At 34.5% G+C, this 13,895-nt stretch overlaps 1 long non-coding RNA gene across 1 annotated transcript in view; it reads left to right on the top strand.

Annotated features, from left to right (window-relative positions):
- LOC138649059 (uncharacterized) overlaps window positions 1-13,895 on the top strand; it is a 126,111-nt gene that overhangs the window by 103,194 nt on the left and 9,022 nt on the right. The gene's annotated exons all lie outside the window — the stretch shown is intronic.

Raw genomic sequence — 13,895 nt, 5'->3', positions numbered from 1 at the left:
CTATAATACTGCTCATATGTACAAGAATATAACTACTATAATACTGCTCCTATGTACAAGAATATAACTACTATAATACTGCTCCTATGTACAAGAATATAACTACTATAATACTGCTCATATGTACAAGAATATAACTACTATAATACTGCCCCTATGTACAAGAACATAACTACTATAATACTGCTCCTATGTACAAGAATATAACTACTATAACACTGCCCCTATGTACAAGAACATAACTACTATAATACTGCTCCTATGTACAAGAATATAACTACTATAATACTGCTCCTATGTACAAGAATATAACTACTATAATACTGCTCATATGTACAAGAATATAACTACTATAATACTGCCCCCTATATACAAGAATATAACTACTATAATACTGCTCCCTATGTACAAGAATATAACTACTATAATACTGCCCCTATGTACAAGAACATAACTACTATAATACTGCTCCTATGTACAAGAATATAACTACTATAACACTGCCCCTATGTAAAAGAACATAACTACTATAATACTGCCCCTATGTACAAGAATATAACTACTATAATGCTGTTCCTATGTACACGAATATAACTACTATAATACTCCTCCCTATGTACAAGAATATAACTACTATAATACTGCCCCTATGTACAAGAATATAACTACTATAATACTGCTCCTATGTACAAGAATATAACTACTATAATACTGCCCCCTATGTACAAGAATATAACTACTATAATACTGCCCCCTATGTACAAGAATATAACTACTATAATACTGCCCCTATGTACAATATAACTACTATAATACTGCTCCTATGTACAAGAATATAACTACTATAATACTGCCCCTATGTACAAGAACATAACTACTATAATACTGCTCCTATGTACAAGAATATAACTACTATAATACTGCCCCTATGTACAAGAATATAACTACTGTAATACTGCTCCCTATGTACAAGAATATAACTACTATAACACTGCCCCATGTACAAGAACATAACTACTATAATACTGCTCCTATGTACAAGAATATAACTACTATAATACTGCCCCCTATGTACAAGAATATAGCTACTGTAATACTGCCCCCTATGTGCAAGAATATAACTACTATAATACTGCTCCTATGTACAAGAATATAACTACTATAATACTGCTCATATGTACAAGAATATAACTACTATAATACTGCCCCTATGTACAAGAATATAACTACTATAATACTGCTCATATGTACAAGAATATAACTACTATAATACTGCTCCTATGTACAAGAATATAACTACTATAATACTGCTCCTATGTACAAGAATATAACTACTTTAATACTGCTCATATGTACAAGAATATAACTACTATTAATTCTGCCCCTATGTACAAGAACATAACTACTATAATACTGCTCCTATGTACAAGAATATAACTACTATAACACTGCCCCTATGTACAAGAACATAACTACTATAATACTGCTCCTATGTACAAGAATATAACTACTATAATACTGCTCCTATGTACAAGAATATAACTACTATAATACTGCTCATATGTACAAGAATATAACTACTATAATACTGCCCCCTATATACAAGAATATAACTACTATAATACTGCTCCCTATGTACAAGAATATAACTACTATAATACTGCCCCTATGTACAAGAACATAACTACTATAATACTGCTCCTATGTACAAGAATATAACTACTATAACACTGCCCCTATGTAAAAGAACATAACTACTATAATACTGCCCCTATGTACAAGAATATAACTACTATAATGCTGTTCCTATGTACACGAATATAACTACTATAATACTCCTCCCTATGTACAAGAATATAACTACTATAATACTGCCCCTATGTACAAGAATATAACTACTATAATACTGCCTCTATGTACAAGAATATAACTACTATAATACTGCCCCTATGTACAAGAATATAACTACTATAATACTGCCCCTATGTACAAGAATATTACTGCTATAATACTGCCCCTATATACAAGGATATACCTACTATCATACTCCTCCCTATGTACAAGAATATAACTACTATAATACTGCCCCTATGTACAAAAATATAACTACTATAATACTGCCCCTATGTACAAGAATATAACTACTATAATACTGCCCCTATGTACAAGAATATTACTGCTATAATACTGCCCCTATATACAAGGATATACCTACTATCATACTCCTCCCTATGTACAAGAATATAACTACTATAATACTGCCCCTATGTACAAGAATATAACTACTATAATACTGCCCCTATGTACAAGAATATAACTACTGTAATACTGCTCCCTATGTACAAGAATATAACTACTATAACACTGCCCCATGTACAAGAACATAACTACTATAATACTGCTCCTAAGTACAAGAATATAACTACTATAATACTGCCCCCTATGTACAAGAATATAGCTACTGTAATACTGCCCCCTATGTGCAAGAATATAACTACTATAATACTGCTCCTATGTACAAGAATATAACTACTATAATACTGCTCATATGTACAAGAATATAACTACTATAATACTGCCCCTATGTACAAGAATATAACTACTATAATACTGCTCATATGTACAAGAATATAACTACTATAATACTGCTCCTATGTACAAGAATATAACTACTATAATACTGCTCCTATGTACAAGAATATAACTACTATAATACTGCTCATATGTACAAGAATATAACTACTATAATACTGCCCCTATGTACAAGAACATAACTACTATAATACTGCTCCTATGTACAAGAATATAACTACTATAACACTGCCCCTATGTACAAGAACATAACTACTATAATACTGCTCCTATGTACAAGAATATAACTACTATAATACTGCTCCTATGTACAAGAATATAACTACTATAATACTGCTCATATGTACAAGAATATAACTACTATAATACTGCCCCCTATATACAAGAATATAACTACTATAATACTGCTCCCTATGTACAAGAATATAACTACTATAATACTGCCCCTATGTACAAGAACATAACTACTATAATACTGCTCCTATGTACAAGAATATAACTACTATAACACTGCCCCTATGTAAAAGAACATAACTACTATAATACTGCCCCTATGTACAAGAATATAACTACTATAATGCTGTTCCTATGTACACGAATATAACTACTATAATACTCCTCCCTATGTACAAGAATATAACTACTATAATACTGCCCCTATGTACAAGAATATAACTACTATAATACTGCTCCTATGTACAAGAATATAACTACTATAATACTGCCCCCTATGTACAAGAATATAACTACTATAATACTGCCCCCTATGTACAAGAATATAACTACTATAATACTGCCCCTATGTACAATATAACTACTATAATACTGCTCCTATGTACAAGAATATAACTACTATAATACTGCCCCTATGTACAAGAACATAACTACTATAATACTGCTCCTATGTACAAGAATATAACTACTATAATACTGCCCCTATGTACAAGAATATAACTACTGTAATACTGCTCCCTATGTACAAGAATATAACTACTATAACACTGCCCCATGTACAAGAACATAACTACTATAATACTGCTCCTATGTACAAGAATATAACTACTATAATACTGCCCCCTATGTACAAGAATATAGCTACTGTAATACTGCCCCCTATGTGCAAGAATATAACTACTATAATACTGCTCCTATGTACAAGAATATAACTACTATAATACTGCTCATATGTACAAGAATATAACTACTATAATACTGCCCCTATGTACAAGAATATAACTACTATAATACTGCTCATATGTACAAGAATATAACTACTATAATACTGCTCCTATGTACAAGAATATAACTACTATAATACTGCTCCTATGTACAAGAATATAACTACTATAATACTGCTCATATGTACAAGAATATAACTACTATAATACTGCCCCTATGTACAAGAACATAACTACTATAATACTGCTCCTATGTACAAGAATATAACTACTATAACACTGCCCCTATGTACAAGAACATAACTACTATAATACTGCTCCTATGTACAAGAATATAACTACTATAATACTGCTCCTATGTACAAGAATATAACTACTATAATACTGCTCATATGTACAAGAATATAACTACTATAATACTGCCCCCTATATACAAGAATATAACTACTATAATACTGCTCCCTATGTACAAGAATATAACTACTATAATACTGCCCCTATGTACAAGAACATAACTACTATAATACTGCTCCTATGTACAAGAATATAACTACTATAACACTGCCCCTATGTAAAAGAACATAACTACTATAATACTGCCCCTATGTACAAGAATATAACTACTATAATGCTGTTCCTATGTACACGAATATAACTACTATAATACTCCTCCCTATGTACAAGAATATAACTACTATAATACTGCCCCTATGTACAAGAATATAACTACTATAATACTGCCTCTATGTACAAGAATATAACTACTATAATACTGCCCCTATGTACAAGAATATAACTACTATAATACTGCCCCTATGTACAAGAATATTACTGCTATAATACTGCCCCTATATACAAGGATATACCTACTATCATACTCCTCCCTATGTACAAGAATATAACTACTATAATACTGCCCCTATGTACAAAAATATAACTACTATAATACTGCTCCTATGTACAAGAATATAACTACTATAATACTGCTCCTATGTACAAGAATATAACTACTATAATACTCCTCCCTATGTACAAGAATATAACTGCTATAATACTGCCTCTATGTACAAGCATATAACTACTATAATACTGCCTCTATGTACAAGCATATAACTACTATAATACTGCCCCTATGTACAAGAATATAACTACTATAATACTGCCCCTATGTACAAGAATATAACTACTATAATACTGCTCCCTATGTACAAGAATATAACTACTATAATACTGCCCCTATGTACAAGAACATAACTACTATAATACTGCTCCTATGTACAAGAATATAACTACTATAACACTGCCCCTATGTAAAAGAACATAACTACTATAATACTGCCCCTATGTACAAGAATATAACTACTATAATGCTGTTCCTATGTACACGAATATAACTACTATAATACTCCTCCCTATGTACAAGAATATAACTACTATAATACTGCCCCTATGTACAAGAATATAACTACTATAATACTGCCTCTATGTACAAGAATATAACTACTATAATACTGCCCCTATGTACAAGAATATAACTACTATAATACTGCCCCTATGTACAAGAATATTACTGCTATAATACTGCCCCTATATACAAGGATATACCTACTATCATACTCCTCCCTATGTACAAGAATATAACTACTATAATACTGCCCCTATGTACAAAAATATAACTACTATAATACTGCTCCTATGTACAAGAATATAACTACTATAATACTGCTCCTATGTACAAGAATATAACTACTATAATACTCCTCCCTATGTACAAGAATATAACTACTATAATACTGCCCCTATGAACAAGAATATAACTACTATAATACTGCCTCTATGTACAAGCATATAACTACTATAATACTGCCCCTATGTACAAGAATATAACTACTATAATACTGCCCCTATGTACAAGAATATAACTACTATAATACTGCCCCTATGTACAGGAATATAACTACTATTATACTGCTCCTATGTACAAGAATATAACTACTATAATACTGCTCCTATGTACAAGAATATAACTACAATAATACTGTCCCATGTACAAGAATATAGCTACTATAATACCGCCCCTATGTACAAGAATATAACTACTATAATACTGCTCCCTATGTACAAGAATATAACTACTATAATACTGCCCCCTATGTACAAGAATATAACTACTATAATACTGCCCCTATGTACAAGAATATAACTACTATAATACTGCTCCTATGTACAAGAATATAACTACAATAATACTGCCCCTATGTACAAGAATATAACTACTATAATACTGCTCCTATGTACAAGAATATAACTACTATAATACTGCTCCTGTGTAACAGAATATAACTACTATAATACTGCTCCTATGTACAAGAATATAACTACTGTAATACCGCCCCTATGTACAAGAATATAACTACTATAATACTGCTCCTATGTACAAGAATATAACTACTATAATACTGCCCCCTATGTACAGGAATATAACTACTATAATACTGCCCCCTATGTACAAGAATATAACTACTATAATACTTCCCCCTATGTACAAGACTATATCTACTATAATACTGCTCCTATGTACAAGAATATAACTACTATAATACTGCTCCTATATACAAGAATATAACTACTATAATACCGCCCCTATGTACAAGAATATAACTACTATAATACTGCTACCTATGTACAAGAATATAACTACTATAATACTGCCCCCTATGTACAAGAATATAACTACTATAATACTTCCCCCTATGTACAAGACTATAACTACTATAATACTGCCCCTATGTACAAGAATATAACTACTATAATACTGCTCCTATGTACAAGAATATAACTACTATAATACTGCCCCTATGTACAAGAATATAACTACTATAATACTGCTCCTATGTACAAGAATATACCAGAATTACTATAATATTGCTCCTATATACATTATCAAGCAGTGAATGTATCTTAATAGTAATAACTAATGGTGAAACATATGAATGAAATTACTACAGTATATTATAAACAGATATTCCTTCTAATCTTACATTTCACAGAAATCTCACTATAACGTCTTTTCTCAGAATCCTTGCAGTGGCAAAAATTGTGAAAGCCTCCATCTGTTTTGTGCCAGTGGAAGACTTTATAATCCCCATGCGTCTTTCTTTGTCAGGGCTGTTTTTCAGCCCACTGCCTTAGCTGGGGACTCTTTTTTTTTTTGCTGACTTTAAAGTGAAAACTTTAAAAGTTTAAATCTCATTCAGCCTTAAATGTTATTGTCATGTGGTCACACCCTTGTAACAGATGCGGCAATGAATATTTAATACACATTATTTCTGTATATTCCCACAATGTCAAGTACTTCAAAAATCTAAATAAATGAAATCATATAGCATCCAGATAACAGGCAGAGTTTCCATGTATCAGATGTGTCCGGTCACTTTTTATAAACCTGAGCCACATGCAACTGCTGCAAAACTGTGCAGTTTGTGCACCAATCCAGCACGCATGGCCACATCAGTAAATGCTGCATGCTGCTTATTCTGACGTACTCTCTAAAATCAAACATGTTCAGCAACTGATGGGTTTTTTGCTGTTTTTTTTAAGTCCTATTTGGCTTTTTTTCCAATTCTCTGGCCTTCCAGCATGGTAAAAAAAGTGCTTGAGTGTAAGTGGTGTCAGAAATTACTCAACTACTATAAACATCCACTTTTTTGTCTTGTTCGGATAATTAGTGTCATAAAGCATTCAGTGTCATTCTACATCCAACTTGTACAGTATCGAGAAAGTGACATACAGATAAGTAATGCTGGACATTGACCAGAAAAATAGGGTCATAAAGCTTCTAAATAAATAGTTATTAAAGCATCCATGTAAATAATGCCATGCAGCATTCAGATAAATAGTATCAAACAGCATTCAGATAAATAAGGTCAAACGGCACTCAGATAAATAGGGTCAAAAAGCATTCAGATAAATAAGGTCAAACGGCACTCAGATAAATAGTATCAAACAGCATTCTGATAAATAGGGTCAAACAGCACTCAGATAAATAGGGTCAAACAGCATTCAGATAAATAGTATCAAACAACATTCAGATAAATTAGGTCAAACGGCACTCAGATAAATAGTATCAAACAGCACTCAGATAAATAGGGTCAAACAGCATTCTGATAAATAGGGTCAAACAGCACTCAGATAAATAGGGTCAAGCAGCATTCTGATAAATAGGGTCAAACAGCACTCAGATAAATAGGGTCAAACAGCATTCAGATAAATAAGGTCAAACGGCACTCAGATAAATAGTATCAAGCAGCATTCTGATAAATAGGGTCAAACAGCACTCAGATAAATAGGGTCAAACAGCATTCTGATAAATAGGGTCAAACAGCATTCCTATAAATAGGGTCAAACAGCATTCAGAGAAATAGAGTCAAACAGCATTTAGATAAATAGGGTCAAACAGCATTCAGATATATAGGGTCAAACAGCTTTCTGATAAATAGGGTGAAACAGCATTCTGATAAATGGGGTCAAACAGCATTCCTATAAATAGGATCAAACAGCATTCCGATAAATAGGGTCAAACAGCATTCAGATAAATAGGGTCAAACAGCATTCTGATAAATAGGGTCAAACAGCATTCCTATAAATAGGGTCAAACAGCATTCCGATAAATAGGGTCAAACAGCATTCAGTTAAATAGGGTCAAACAGCATTCAGATAAATAGGGTCAAACAGCACTCAGATAAATAGGGTCAAACAGCATTCAGATAAATAGGGCCAAACAACATTCAGATAGTGTCATTCTACATCCAATTCATACAGTATTGAGATGTGATAAAGTATCTACCAAGGTGAAATGTGACATTCAAGTAAATATTGTCATACAGAATCCAGATAAATTGTGTCATAATGCATCTAGATAAATAGTTATACAGCATAAAAAATAGTGCTACACAGCTGTCAGAAAAACTCATGCAGTATCTGGAAAAAGTGTATTATAGCATCCAGATAAATAGAATCATACAGTATCCGGATAAATAGTGTCTTATAGTATCCAGATAAATTCAGTATACAGAAGGTGCCATTCTACATCCAACTCGTACAGTATTCAGATGTGGTACAATATCCAAAAAATGACGTGTGAGGTTCAGATAAATTGTGTCATACAGAATTCATATCAATAGTGTGATAAAGCATATACGGTAGATAATCTGTCATACAGCATCCAGATATATAGTGTTATACAGCATCCAGATATATAGTGTTATACAGCATCCATATATATAGTGTCACACAGCATCCAGATATATAGTGTCATACAGCATCCAGATATATAGTGTTATACAGCATCCAGATAGTGTTATACAGCATCCATATATAGTGTCATACAGCATCCAGATATATAGTGTCATACAGTATCCAGATATATAGTGTTATACAGTATCCAGATATATAGTGTTATACAGTATCCAGATATATAGTGTTATACAGCATCCAGATATATAGTGTCATACAGTATCCAGATATATAGTGTTATACAGCATCCAGATATATAGTGTTATACAGCATCCAGATATATAGTGTTATACAGCATCCAGATATATAGTGTCATACAGTATCCAGATATATAGTGTTATACAGCATCCAGATATATAGTGTTATACAGCATCCAGATATATAGTGTCATACAGTATCCAGATATATAGTGTTATACAGCATCCAGATATATAGTGTTATACAGCATCCAGATATATAGTGTTATACAGCATCCAGATATATAGTGTCATACAGTATCCAGATATATAGTGTCATACAGCATCCAGATATATAGTGTTATACAGCATCCAGATATATAGTGTTATACAGCATCCAGATATATAGTGTCATACAGTATCCAGATATATAGTGTTATACAGCATCCAGATATAGTGTCATACAGTATCCAGATATAGTGTCATGAAGCATCCAGATAAATAGTGTCATACGCATCCAGATATATAGTGTCATACAGTATCCAGATATATAGTGTTATACGGTATCCAGATATATAGTGTCATACAGCATCCAGATATAGTGTCATACAGCATCCAGATATAGTGTTATACAGCATCCATATATAGTGTCATACTGCATCCAGATAAATAGTGCTATACAGCATCCATATATAGTGTTATACAGTATCCAGATATATAGTGTCATACAGCATCCAGATATATAGTGTCATACAGCATCCAGATATAGTGTCATGAAGCATCCAGATAAATAATGTCATACGCATCCAGATATATAGTGTCATACAGTATCCAGATATATAGTGTTATACGGTATCCAGATATATAGTGTCATACAGCATCCAGATATAGTGTCATACAGCATCCAGATATAGTGTTATACAGCATCCAGATAAATAGTGTTATACAGCATCCATATATAGTGTTATACAGTATCCAGATATATAGTGTCATACAGCATCCACATAAATAGTGTCCTACAGCATTCAGATAAATAGTATCATACAGCATCCAGATAAATAGTGTCACCAGAATCTGAACTTTATTCCATATGCTTCATACGAATCCAGCAAAATAGTGGCCAGACAGCCACCATTTTACTGGATTCATAATGGATAATTAAGAGGTGGTTCAAAGCAGAAGAAAATGACAATCGCTACTCCTCAGATCTCACCGCCTGGTTTTCACTGTTCAGTTCTGGTCTTCTCATCACAAGTCTGCAATCTTCATCTTCGGTGCCTTCGGCAATGACTAATCCTTGACGTACGTCGCTCCATGATGTCATTATAAGTCAGCCCTGGTAGTGCCAAAGACTGGACCAGAATTGTGAAGATGAAAATAAGAAGGACAACGCAGAAGGTCAGGGCCTGGGAGACGTGAATATATATTTTTACACTTTGTAAAACCTACAATAGGCTGTGCACTCTTGCAGGCGCCACTTTGGGTCATAATGGCGGGCGCGGACTTGCATATCAGGTGATTATTATAGGAAAGATTGAGGCATTAATTGGAGATTAGGAGAATTGGATTGTGGTGAAAGTTGCTGAACTAATGTGAAGGCTGTAGACATTTCGCCATAAGGCCCTATTATTCCTTCTCTTCTTCTGATTCCGATTTAATAAGCATCTTTTTTGCACTCACGCAAGTCAAAACTTGAGAGTATTTGCTTCTTTATATCTCCAACCATTGGCATAGAAGTAACAAAAACATCTCTACAAATGTGGCAATCTGCAAAACAATCCCTGAGTGTCCCGCTCTGATCATGTAACAGGACGACCTTGGATAATGACAACTATGTAACAGGACGACCTTGGATAATGACAACTATGTAACAGGACGACCTTGGATAATGACAACTATGTAACAGGACGACCTTGGATGATGACAACTATGTAACAGGATGACCTTGGGTAATGACAAGTATGTAACAGGATGACCTTGGGTAATGACAAGTATGTAACAGGACGAACTTGGGTGATGAAGAGGCATGTGACAATATACAGATGACAGGATCTGTTTAGGTCCTGAAGCTTCATCTATAATTAACCCATTGTGAACCAGGCCATGTCCCTCTACGCATTCCAGCTTAGCCATGAGTCTTTGCTTCTTGCAGGATGAACTCTTCTCTATGTAGCGTTTGCATTATGGAGCATATACACAGTGATTCCTCTTGGAACACTGGACCGGAGAAGTGAGCGGCTCTGCAGCTGTACAGGGCAGGGCAGGGATGATGTGACTATATATTTTTTATAATTTTTTAAACCCATCTCTAACCGTCTAATGATCGCCATTTTGCAACATTTGCATAAAGCGATTAATCCAACACTTGGAATTGCCATAAATTTTGGGGTGAAACTAAATGAATTTGATTTGTTTGAAATTGATTTGCTCATTTAAAAATGTTATTAGAGATGAGCACCTTCTAAAAGAATTAATTTTTTTGATGAATTCAAGAGTTTGTTTCAATTCCAGAAAACGCAATTTTCTGTATTCTGAAGGACGGGGACAGTGATAAAAAAATTAAAAATATACAGTACTCACCTCTCCTTAGCCCTCTCTATACCTGTCCCACATGGTACTCTGATCTCTGCACCTCGTTGTGAGTCTTCTGGCACTACCTCTAACTTCATGTGGTCATGTGGACACGATCCACGTCAATGACCACATGATGTCGACTCAGCATCAGAAGACTAAGAATGAGTGGAACTCCAAGGAAGAGCGATCGGAGGGCAATGTCGCATATCATTGACAGCAAACCAGGGCCGGACTGGCCATCTGGCAATTCTGGCAAATGCCAGAAGGGCCTGTCTGGTCATGGGCTGCCTTGTATGCTACATTAGTAACACAATCGGTGTTCTCAAGCCACCCATACTGTTAAGAGTTGTGATGGAGCACAAAGCCGCTGACTCCGTCACTTACCCCAGCAGGCCATGGGTATCGTTAGAAATATTGGTCTTGTAGAAAATCTACCTTTCCTCCATGCAGGGTAATATTAGTATTATATTCCATCTGGTTTATGTGGACGGGGACAACATGGACCTGTGTGATTTCAAATGCCATCAAACACATTCGTTGTGCCTCACATTACAGCATGGTGCATAGTCAATGGCTCCGAAGGACTCGGAATGGAAAGAAAGTCAGAGATGACTTGTCGGGATTTTGTGAAGAGCCGTGGTAGCATGATAGATTTAGGGAAGGCTGGCAGGAGATGAGCAGAATTGTTTAATTTTTGCAACCCCTTCCCAACAGACTCCATTTGCACTGAATGTATCTGCTTCCAATAGGTGGCACTGGAGTTCTAGTCTTCTTCCTCTCTGAAGAGACAATTTGCATACTTAATTTACGAGATGAGCATTGCACGGCTTTTAAGTCATCCTCACTCTGATATGCAAGGTTTGGCTTGTGACTCTTCACAAGGAGAAACATTGCCCCTTAGACCTTTGATGCAAATCAAAACTCCTGCTCAAATTGAGATTTTGACTCTATATATTATAAATGTTATATGTTAAATTACTTGTTTTGTGTATGATATGTTTATATAATAAAAAATAGTAACTAATTCTAAGTATTTTTTTTACATTTTATTCTTTTCTGTTACACCTCAAAAGGGATTTTTTTTATTTTCATCTATATATATTTTTTTACTAAAATGTACTGGCCTTTGAAACACAAAAAAGGGCACAGTAAAACCAAAAAATACTCTGTTGCAAAAAATATCAGTAAACAGCAAGTGCTAATAAAAGGCTGGAAAAACACAGGGTATTTGGTTAATATGTTTTTTGCAAAAAATGTATATTAAGCCGTTCTAGCAAACGTCAAGGTATACCGTATTAGAGCGGTCCTAACTAATGTATGTAATCCCTATCTGATGTATTTAAAAACCTGGTCATCTGTATATTACCTGTCTGAGCAGGATTCAGAGAGGTAATGTCCAATATGGACACGCAGCGTAGAATGGCTTTTATGTGCACGGCTCACAAGGAGGGGTGGAAACCTCCCTAGTCTTGTAGAAACAAGAAGACAAATGGTTAAAACAGAAACACATGAGCCGTGCACACGGTGAACAAGCCTGTAGGGACATTGTTCACACCACCAGGAAATTGAAACACAAAAAAAATGTACTGGTCTGTACCTGAGCCGGCATAATGTACTTTTTGGTGCTGATCACAACATGGGGATGCTCACTGACAAGATAAAAAGGGTAATAGAAAAAATTGGATTCCGGCTCAACAGGACTAGATTTTCTTTTTCTTTTTGTTTTTCAAAAGAAAATATGGTGAATACAAAAGAAAAATTTTCATGGTCGACATGACCCAGTCGACGCGTTTCGACTGCATTAAGCAGTCAAAGCGCATCGACTGGGTCATGTCGACCATGTTAGTTTTTGCAATGGCGCTTACAGCAGATGAAGGGTTAACTAGCTGGGTTTCTCCCAATTAGAACAGAACTGGGACATTGTGACTGCGGCTCGGGCCCTGGTGGTGTGGGCACAGTCGCACAATCAGTATGATAGGTGTGCTTGTCAGGATGTTGCTACGAGTAGACTCATTAGTCATCAAGTTATAGCTACTCAGTGTCAATATACAGCTATACATACAGTATACGGATGTGCAAT

This window comes from Ranitomeya imitator, chromosome 9, assembly GCF_032444005.1.
Source record: "Ranitomeya imitator isolate aRanImi1 chromosome 9, aRanImi1.pri, whole genome shotgun sequence".
Taxonomy (NCBI): domain Eukaryota; kingdom Metazoa; phylum Chordata; class Amphibia; order Anura; family Dendrobatidae; genus Ranitomeya; species Ranitomeya imitator.
The sequence above is the reverse complement of the archived record's forward strand: the minus strand, read 5'-3'. Positions and strand labels throughout refer to the sequence as shown.